At 43.4% G+C, this 9,288-nt stretch overlaps 1 long non-coding RNA gene across 1 annotated transcript; it reads left to right on the plus strand.

Annotated features, from left to right (window-relative positions):
* Positions 1 to 2,184: 2,184 nt before the first annotated feature.
* Positions 2,185 to 2,950, plus strand: LOC129725465 (uncharacterized). The gene is made up of 3 exons (XR_008728091.1): positions 2,185 to 2,412; positions 2,471 to 2,569; positions 2,633 to 2,950. It is a non-coding gene; the product is annotated as an uncharacterized LOC129725465 (long non-coding RNA).
* Positions 2,951 to 9,288: the final 6,338 nt, after the last annotated feature.

Genomic DNA, 9,288 nt, shown 5'->3' on the forward strand with positions numbered 1-9,288 from the left:
TATATAGATCATTTTACGAACTGACAGGTGTAACGGGTCCTGCTGACATTGATGTTGCTTTTACTTGCGTTATATCAGCGGTTCCGAGCTTTCTGTCAAAATTTCATTCATGAATTGAGTTCAGAAACGTCTCGTAAAATGGTTTATTGTAGTGATGAACTTTATCTTCGCCCACATATTGGTTATGTAAAGTAGTTACTAGAACGCAATAAATTATGATGCGGAAATATGAATTTAAAATTGATTAATCGAATAGCTTGTCTGTTTTAGTGTTCTGCTATTTTTTGACACTTTTTCATTAAAAAATACATATCGAAATCATTGAAAACAAAAATGGTGGTGACGGACTCCCCTCTAAATTTTGGCGTGTGTCAAGTGTTGCAGTTATCGAACGGCATTCGATAACAGCAATGTAAACATGTTGTGACTGTACTAATCGATGACCGAACTTTCAATAGGTACTACGTATTTTTTCTCAAATCTCTACGGTTTTTCTTTGATTTTTAAATAGAAAAATTAGATTTTTTTAAATTTCCACTAACTGGCAAGTAGTGCACAAAGTGACACTTCTGCTACTAGAAAATATAACCCTGGTAAGGCACAAAATGACATTTCTGCTGCTGGCTTATGAAAAATATAACCCTGACCGAGCACAAAGTGACATTAATACCAGAGTCTATGTTTATATATTGCCTGGGCGATAAAAAATTAGAATCGGTCGGCGGTGGTAGATCCGCAAATGACAACCGCAAATGACAACCGCAGCTCCCAAATCCATTATGACTTTGAGAAATCATGCTGTTGGATTCAAAAACAAGCGATCGATTTTTTAATGTTATGGTGATATTTATTCGATGATTTTTTTTTGCATAAGATCTTTCACAAAACCTAAGCAACACTTTTCAAAACGAGTTACAGATAATTGTAGGGGTCTTAATTAAGAAAAAAACAGTCATTCTGAATGCAACAGGAACAGATGAATAGATTTGTATCAAGCGTGATCAATGTCGGCTAAGTCTCTGTCTCTTCTCCAATGAGAATTGAAGAAAAGGAAGTTTCGACTGGAGCAATAGTACTTGCTATGCATTTCAACTTAGTGTCATATTCTTCGAATATCATAAAATGTCCCCCAGTTTGGGTTATGGACGGAACACGCATTCATTTCCATTGAGCAATTGTAGAATATTTTCGTAGTTTGGAAACACATGTTGCATTTCCTCTTGTGTATGCTTCATTCTATAACCCGGTTGAATAGTTTTTTGGTTATATTGAGATTTATCTAAAACCTAAGACGAACAATAACAAGACACGCAGCTCCTTGCATGTGACTGTAAACAAAGTCGAAACGCCCTCAACGCGTCCAAGAAACATCAACTGTGACTGTATGCGTGTTATCGATTCGGCACGTTTGTCAAGACATTTCTGTAGTTTAGATAGTTTATGCACATTACACAGACACTTTCACCATTAATGTTTCTGGGACTCGTTCGGGGGCCCCACATTACATGATGTTCGCAAGGTTTATGAGAAGATCCGACACTTGTGTATCTTGCTATCTTGTCTTTGCTAAAACGCTCCTATTTCGGAAACAGTTCTAATGAGTTATCAAATGTCTCTCGAACATTTCAACCTACCTATATGATTTTACAAAAGTGTTTAGAAAGTGTTATTGTAAATCAGATGGTGTATTTAATTTTGAATTTTAAATTAAATCATTGCTTTTTTATTTATATATAATATATAAGTATCCTTTGTAAATATCAGATGTTGATTGTGTCATTGAAAAGATGAAACTCATAAAATTACTTCGTCAGGTTTTCCATCAGTGTTCTTAATTTGACAGCTGCGGTTGTCATTAAATGACAATTGTAAAGCAACATGTCAAAAGGGTCTATCTACTTTCAACGATTTTCTTGATTGACTTTTCATTTGTTCAATAGTTCAGCTAAAGTAACTATTCCCAACGTGGTTTTTATTTAAAAAGCTAGATTAGATTCTCCGCTATCAAATGGTGTAGCGTAGATAATAAATATTTTGCAAAAAGCAAGCATGATTTAGCACAGTGTATAAGTGGTGTCATAAAAACAACATTGTACACCCAACTGAACTCTCCTGACTTTCTTGAATAAGAAATACCAGCAATAAATTTCGTCATCAAATAGGAGGCCGTCAAAACGTCATCGCACTCTTCCGGGATTAGAGCACAAATTTGGCAAGCAAAAGGCAATCGCACGTTTAGCTTCAGGTTCAAGTGAATCGAAATTCGTAGAATCAACGGATACACTGAGATAATCGCACGTCACTGGTGAAGTGGACGTGTCTCAAGTAAATCGGAATCAACGGAACTTACAACAACTCAAAGACAATCGCGCACACTGCACGGAGTGAACTTTCCTCCAACTGAAGCAGGATGTGAGTATTAAGATTGAAGGTTAAAATTGCCAGCTCATGACAGCATTTTCACTTGTAGCTATTTGTTGCAATCATTAGGCTTGCAAACGAAGACAGCCGAACAGAAAACGCTCGTTCGAAATTGGCTCGTTCAAAACCTAAAGTGGCCCCGTAAAGGGTGAGTTGGAAAAGACGGCGGTTGCGATAAGGAATCGCGCTGATGTTGACTTTGTTCTCTTAGGGTTCTTTTGCTCAATTTTGATTCCGGCTCAGGAGGTGTTCACGTGAACACGCGAGGACGAGAGAAGCTTTCCAGCGAATTGAGGAGTCCCTCTGGATAGCGAACGGGAAAGCGGACTGCGCAAAGACACATGGAACGGCCTCCCGGACACCAAACATAGTAGCACTGCTGTGAGTAAATGGTTTTAAGAATAAGTACATAATAAGATGAGAGGCGAGTAGAAAGGCATGCCGGAGTAGAGTGAAGGAAGAAGCAGGGTGAGAAGAGAGAGAGAAGAAGAAATAGGAAGCGATAGAAGAGTTCTTGGGAATAAACATGTGACAATTTACTTGGTCTCGTTTTGTTGTGTTGAGCAGCCGAAAGCTTTTAATTATTACATTGGCGCCCAACTGAATTCGAACCAATAGAATTTTGTAAACCCAGTTTGGCAAAAAGTTATTTTGTTTTTAATAGTAGATAATTTGGCTTTAGAAGACGCGTTTGAAGATGGAGATTGACCCATTACATTTGAGTGAAGAAGAACTCAATTATGAGTTAGCTTTACGTAACATAACAGATTTAGGGCAAACGACTCGAAGAGTCAAATGTTCACGGTTGCAAAAAGCGTTCGAGGAAGATAAGATTCGCGGTCAGATTTATATGAGCTCAGCACATGTGATGCACGATTCTACCAACATTGATACCTGTCAATCGCGGATCAAACTTTTATTAACACCGATCGATACGGCAATATTGAAACACGACATCGGGTTTCTAGAGCATGCCAAATCACGATTGCGTCATTACCGCAATCGGCTTACGCGCATCAGTCCTCCTACGGTCGCGCTACAAGAGGATCATCTCAGAGTTCAGTCCGTAGTTCATTCGGCCTTGAGCAGTGTTTATGAAGCGTTAAATCTGTCAAATTTAGTTCAGTCAGTTAATTACAGTGGACGTTCAGAGCAAGCAAACGAAACAAGTGAGACAAGACCACTGCCGCGATTACATGATAGCACACGACAGCAGCAGCTGATAGGCTCACCACAAGGAGCAACCACTGCACAAGCAGCAGGGGCTATCGCTAAGGTTGGACGTGTTGAAGGGAACAGTTGGCAGCAGGACAGTACAGCTAACACGACAGGTCCGACAAGAAAAGAAGACGAAATCACAGGTCTACCGACATCATCGTCGCCGCTGACAAGAAGCCGCGGGCGAGGGCGAACACCCACCACGCAGCCACCGCTTTGGAATCCCAGGTTAGATGCTCACAATCGACTGGCGAATGCGTCCCTCGGACAAAATTTCAACTCGATTTTCGGAATTTCTGAAAGCCCACCACCGGTATATCAAGAAACGCCGACAGACAGAAGAAACGGACGGAGAAGCGATTCGGCAGAATTTGTTTCGTCGGAGGAGCATGATTACCGGGAAAACGCACCGCACATTGGAGATAGAAGGGACGACTCCCTTGAGTTTAATCGTCTTCGTGACGAGTTGCTGAATTATTTCCTACGACGAGATCGCCATCAACAAGAAGCGCCTAGGAATCCAAAAGCCATTCACAATTGGCCCTTTAAATTCAGAGGAGAAAAAGACACGACGTCGTTGAACACGTTTCTCGATCGGGTAGAATGCTTTGCATTATCCGAAGGTGTAGCAGATGAGCTGCTGTTGAAATCAATCAAGCACCTTCTGCAGGATGATGCACTCGATTGGTACGGAAGGGCTTTCACGGAAGGATCCTTGAGATCCTGGAGAGACTTCAAAGAGCAGATTCGTCGGAAATTTCTACCCAGTAGCTATGCACAGATTCTGCGCAACGAAGCCAACTCTCGTTACCAAGGAGCGAATGAGTCTTTCGCGAAATTCTATCGGGACATTTGCACCCTCTTTCGGTTTATACATCCCCCAATGTCACCGGAAGAAAAGTTTTTCATGGTCAAGAAAAATATGAACACGGAGTATGCATCAATTGTTGCATCAGCGCGAGCTCGAACGCTACCAGAAATGGCAGAAGTCTGCAACGAGTACGATGAAACGAAAGTGCTACTTAATCGCCATCGCAGGACACCGATTCCGCATTATGCTCTGCTTGAACCAAACTTTGCCACACCGACAGTTCCACAAAAGGAGCGAGTGTATGCTCCGGCCTCGCGGTTCGGTAGGGTGCATGCTATAGAGGCCACGGATGATTCGCAGGACTGTGTGAGCAACAATTTAGAAAATGGTTTTAGACAGTCTGAGATCGCAGAAGAGCAGACGTGGTCGCATCAGTTGAAAAACCTCTGTCACCAAGTGAACGCACTCAGAGTACGTTTTGAAAAGCGAGACCAACATCGCAACACAGATCAAGGGTTTCGTCGTCAACAGTGTGCACAGCAACAGCAACAATCAACGCGAGGAATAGAAACTGCAACACAACAGTCACAAAAGCACTATCAATTGACGCCACAAAATCATGAAACTTCGAACCAACCACCGCGAATCAAATTGCAATGTTGGAATTGCGATGAGGAGGGTCATCGATTCATGGATTGCCCAAAGCCACAAGCGGTAATGTTCTGCTACCGTTGCGGTGAAAAGGGATATTCACTTCGCAGTTGTCCTACTTGTTCCTCAACTCAGGGAAACGAGCAGGCGAGGGAGCATTAGCTGAGGGACCTGCAACCTCGCGAAACTTCTACAATCCCTTGAGATTCCCGGAACTACAGCACATTAACTCAATAATAATCAACACTGACGAGGACAACCGCCCACATGCAATGATTTCTGTTCTCGGCCTACAACTGAAGGGTTTGCTAGACAGTGGCGCAAACTGTTCACTGATGGGAGGATCAAAAGTGAAAATTGTTGACAAACTACAACTGAAAACAGGTCTCATCCATGGGGGCATAAAAACAGCTGATGGAACTAAACATAAAATAACCGAGTTTGTAAGCTTACCTGTGGCATACAATGGCCGAAACGAGACCGTCACAATGCTTCTAGTCCCATCCCTACCAGACTGCATAATTCTCGGCATGAACTTTTGGAACATGTTCGGGGTGCAAGCCGTGTGTAATTCAATCGAATTGTCCCCAAACGAAGAAAATAATTCCGCAGAACCGATGCGCAAACTAACTCAGAGGCAGCAACGCGAGTTGGACGCAGTGGTGGCCATGTTTCCAATCAGCAAAGAAGGAAAAATTGGGCGTACTAACAACTACACTCATCAGATCGACATCGGAGATGCCAAGCCACGGAAACAACGATGTTACCACATGTCCAAGTATGTGTTAGACGAGGTCAACAAAGAAGTGGATCGAATGTTATCTCTAGACGTCATCGAGGAAGCGCTGTTTTCGCCGTGGAACAACCCCCTTGTTGCGGTTAAGAAGAAAACTGGGCAATATAGAGTCTGCCTAGATGCTCGTTATTTGAACTCCATCATGGTCAACGAAGGTCACCCAATTCCCCAAATTGCATCAATTGTCAGCAACCTCAGTGGATGTCACTTCATATCCTCCATCGATCTAAAGGACGCCTTTTGGCAGCTACCGTTGGAAGTGAAGTCTCGACCAATGACAGCGTTTACAGTTCCAGGTCGCGGGCACTTTCAATTCAAAGTGGTTCCATTTGGGTTATGCACAGCTAGTCAAGCTCTGGCGCGCTTAATGACACATCTCTTTGCGGATTTAGAACCACAGGTATTCCACTATCTGGACGACGTGATAATCTGTTCGAGAACGTTTGAAGAACATTTGAGGATGTTGCAGAAAGTAGCAGAGCGACTGCAACAGGCAAACTTGACGATTTCGACGGAAAAATCCAAATTTTGCCGCCAGGAGATGAAGTACCTTGGATATATTTTGAACGAAGACGGGTGGAAAGTAGATGACGAAAAGATTAGCTGCGTCGTGAGTTTTCCAACACCACAAAACAGAAAAGAAGTGCAACGTTTTCTCGGTCTATGCAACTGGTACCGTAGGTTTATTCAGGACTTCGCGAGAGTCGCAGTACCATTGACGGAACTGACAAAAGCAAAGAACAAATTTCGATGGACAGCAGTGGCGGACGATGCGTTCATCAAGCTCAAATCTATGTTAGTATCGGCTCCAGTGCTGGCGATGCCGGACTATTCAAAGCCTTTTCAGATTGCCTGCGATGCCAGTGACGTAGCCATCGGCGCAGTTTTGACACAAGAAACAGGGGGAACAGAGCATCCCATAGCGTACTTTTCTCAAAAACTATCCGCATCTGAGCGGAACTACTCAGTCACGGAAAGGGAGTGCTTAGCGGTCATTCGTTCCATCGAAAAGTTTCGGGGTTACGTAGAAGGCGTCAAGTTCACCGTGTTTTGCGATCACGCAGCACTCTCATACCTCCGGTCAATAAAGAATCCTACCGCGTTGATGTGCAGGTGGATATTACGGCTGAACTCCTTCGACTTTGAAATCAAGTACCGCAAAGGATCCTGTAACATCGTTCCAGACGCACTCTCGCGGATTGTGGCCACGGCAACGTTTTCAGCAGACACATGCGATGACAGTTGGTACAAGCGACTAGCGGCGAGCACAACAAAGCAACCGGACAAGTTTCCAGACTTTCGTATGGTGTCAGGCGAACTGTACAAAAACTGTCGTGTCAAGGATGAGTTGGGAAACACCACGCACAAGTGGAAGAAAATAGTTCCCAAAGCAGAGAGAGCTCGAATCATGAGCAAATTTCACGATTCAACATCAGGTGCACATTTAGGATTTCAAAAAACGCTACAGAAAATACAAACGAATTTCTACTGGCCTAAGATGCAGGAGGACATAGGTCGTTTTGTGCGCAGCTGCAGGACATGCAAGGCTTGTAAAGCGCCTAATCGACGCTTGACGCCAGACATGGGAAAATTGAAGCCGGCTAGGTGTCCTTGGGAGTTAATTTCGATAGACTTTGTTGGGCCGCTTACGAGATCGGGAAAAGGCAACACGGTAATGCTAGTCGTTGTGGATTGGATCACCAAATATGTGTTAGTTCATCCGATGCGCAGTGCAGACTCTGAAACGTTGGTAAACTTTCTGGAGAAGGAGGTTTTTTTACGATTTTCACGACCAAGGATTGTACTCACAGACAATGGCAAACAGTTTACATCGTTGGCTTTTCGATCACTTCTTTCGCGGTACAACATAGAGCGCATGACTACAGCATATTATTGTCCAATGGTAAACAATGCAGAGCGTGTCAATAGAGTCTTAATAACCTGCATCAGAGCACTGCTGAACGAGGATCATCGAGCATGGGATGAAAACTTGCCGTCAATCGTAGCCGCAGTTAACAGCGCGAAACATGAATCCACAGGAGTCAGTCCACACTTTGCGAACTTCGGTAAAGATCTGATCCTTCATACCGATCTCTACAATCAACAGCACCTCAATACTCCCCAAGACCCGAAGCTAGCACAAGATCTCCGTTTATCGAATCTAAAACGTATACACGAATTCGTTTTGAAGCGAATCAAGCAATCACACGAAAAGTCCAAACAGCGATACAACATGCGCACTAGATCTGTAACGTTCAACGTCGGTGACACGGTGTGGCGCAGGGCTTTCGGACTATCATCCAAAGTAGACCACATTAATCAGAAGTTGAATCCGAAGTTCGTTCCCGCTATCGTGAGAAAAGTACTTGGTACCAACCTGTACGAACTGGAGGATGTCCCTTCGGGGAAGATCGGTAAATACCACGCTAAAGACATCAAGATAGACTAAGGTAAAAGTACACAGCTATGTCTGCAGGCGATGCCTTGCGAACCAAGAGCACTGCTCAAAAAACACCGTTAGCCGATCGGGAAAAATCGTGCCAAAGCCGAGGTTGGGTGAGCAACAACTTTTTCATAACTACCTCCCCACCTTGGCAACAGCTGTTGCGTCGTGTTCCTGGATGGGAGTAGTGGAGATGCCAAGATCGACGGTAGAACCGGGGCGTTCGGGTATCAAAGCTAAAGGCCACCATCATGAAACAGAAACGCGATTAACTAGACAGAGACTATTCTCACTGTGACAAGAGGTAACACAACCCAGCAAGTCGACACCAGCTTGTCGTACAAATTGAGAAGTGCATTCGCGCGTACCGTTAGTCAGACCGTGAGAATACTGACCATAATCATGCTGTTATGCCGTTACCAGATCGTGAAAAACTGTAACGCAGGCTCAAAATACCGTTGCATCGGTAGCGATAAATACTTCCTCGAATCGTTAAAGCGCAATTCCATCCACTTCATTGCATTATCGTCTTCTTGTGTCGTTAAGACGTCACCACGAAATATCTAGAGCAAAAGTAACGCGAATCAGAGGCGCGGACGTTTTGGGGGCTTAGCTCACTAAACTTAACCTCTGTACAGGGCTCGTGGTGATAGGAGAGATTAAATCCTCTCATATCTTGGCAATACGACTACCTTTCACGACCTTCAGTCCAGAAAGAGTTTTTTCAAGCCATTTTATTGTTAAAGGTTTAAACTATTGATTCTAGTTGATTTCCTAGTTTGATTGAGCCACAAACAAACTAGACAAGATGAAAAACAAAAATAATATAGATGAAAGTTTTCATCCAGTGGAGTTCAATTTGAGTAATCAAGAACTGAGCCAGAGACACTTTGGTCACATTTTTGGTGGCGTTCGACCAGTATCTGAACAGTATATGTCTGTAGTCAA

The sequence above is a fragment of the Wyeomyia smithii genome, chromosome 2, assembly GCF_029784165.1.
Source record: "Wyeomyia smithii strain HCP4-BCI-WySm-NY-G18 chromosome 2, ASM2978416v1, whole genome shotgun sequence".
NCBI lineage: Eukaryota > Metazoa > Arthropoda > Insecta > Diptera > Culicidae > Wyeomyia > Wyeomyia smithii.